Here is a 1,634-nt window from a genome sequence, read left to right on the forward strand (position 1 = left end):
AGATTGGAGCCGGGTTCAGCCATCTGGCTCACCATCCCTCAGTCAAAATCGTCCAACCCATGATAGCATGGAAAGCGGACGTTAAATGATGATGATGATGAATGATGATGATTCTGCAAATAAACAGACCAATAAAAATAAAATAACAGAAAATACAGACAAATACCAGGCTATAGAAAAAATAAACAATGAAAAAGTACAAATGAAAAACTAATCAAAAGATGTGAAATCAAAACAGTAAACTGATACAAACAGGAAATGAAACCCACACCAATGAATATAATGTACCTATTTCTTTATTACCCACAAAGGGGCTAAACACAAAGGGGACAAACAAGGACACAAAGGGGAATCGGCGGAATTTGAACTCACAACGTAACGGCAGACAAAATACCGCTAAGCATTTCGCCCGGCGTGCTAACGTTTCTGCCAGCTCACCACCTTAGAGAAATGGAATGCTTACAGCACCTAGGTTTCCCAAGCGGTCACCCATCTAAGTACTAACTAGGCTCGATGTTGCTTAACTTCGGTGATCTGATGAGAACCAGTGCTTTCAACGTGATATGGCCGTACCACTGAATACTTATATTGATTTGCGTGAATATTAACAGAAACATGAATTCTGAAATTAACATTCAGTTTCAATAAACATACACACATGTACATGCATGTGTGTATATGTGTCAAATAAACATCAAATTGCTCCTTCCCAAACAGAAACTGCAGGAGGTACTTAAAGATATTGTTAGCACTTTCTCTTCATGGTGACCAAAGCTTGTTGGAAGCACTTCTGTATCTTCAGTAAGAAGCATCTCAGGATCACAAGAATTTCATTCTTGAGTCACTACACTTTACCTGGGTGGAGATAGTGAGACAAGCAAGCCTTCACCAACAGAATGGGTCCATCTTCTGCAAGAAGCGATGTACTGAACTTTCTGAAAGTTGTGGCAACCAGCTGCTATGAGGAATGCAGCTGTGTCATCACAGTTGCTGTGAGATGTCAAGTCTGTCTTCTTAGGGAACTGTAAGTTCTGCTACCAAAATGGATTTTGTTTGCCCAGGTAGAAGAACTATGTTTGATTGGAATGGTATTACTGTCACCAGTTCTACTCAAAATATGGTTCATGGTGCAAAGTGCTGCTCCACACTGTTTGCAGGTTTACTAAAGATTTACACTGTAGAAAATTTCACTAACATGATAAAATCTTGAGAAAGGCATTATGGGTTGATGCGCAATATCTGTGGTCCTGTTAGTGGCTGCCATGAATGTACTACTAAAGATAAGAGTAATACAGTTTAGAGGACCAAAGACTGATTACAATAAAATACATCCATTCTGCAAAGCCCTCATGGACAATATAATGCAAAGGGTATCCAGGATCAAAAGTTCACTGAAGGGGTCAGCTGCTTGGTTGTGTATGAAATTCAGTGCAGGAGATTTGTTGAGTAAACGTAACTAAAAGAAAGCTGACAAACATCTTCAGTATTCATGGATCCGAGATTCTAACAAATCTGGTAAAAAGAATCTTGTGCATTTGGATGAATTACGACAACACCCAAAGGACACCAGCACAACTCTACTGAGCTTCTGGTTCAGGGTAATTGACACTAGGCTTATATCCAAATTACAAATA

At 39.4% G+C, this 1,634-nt stretch overlaps 1 non-coding gene across 1 annotated transcript; it reads right to left on the minus strand.

The window, feature by feature from the left end:
* Nucleotides 1-456: 456 nt before the first annotated feature.
* Nucleotides 457-575, minus strand: LOC115209988. The gene has a single exon (XR_003881357.1). It is a non-coding gene; the product is annotated as a 5S ribosomal RNA (ribosomal RNA).
* Between the last annotated feature and the right edge of the window lie 1,059 nt (nucleotides 576-1,634).

The sequence above is a fragment of the Octopus sinensis genome, linkage group LG3 (genome assembly GCF_006345805.1).
Source record: "Octopus sinensis linkage group LG3, ASM634580v1, whole genome shotgun sequence".
Classification (NCBI taxonomy): domain Eukaryota; kingdom Metazoa; phylum Mollusca; class Cephalopoda; order Octopoda; family Octopodidae; genus Octopus; species Octopus sinensis.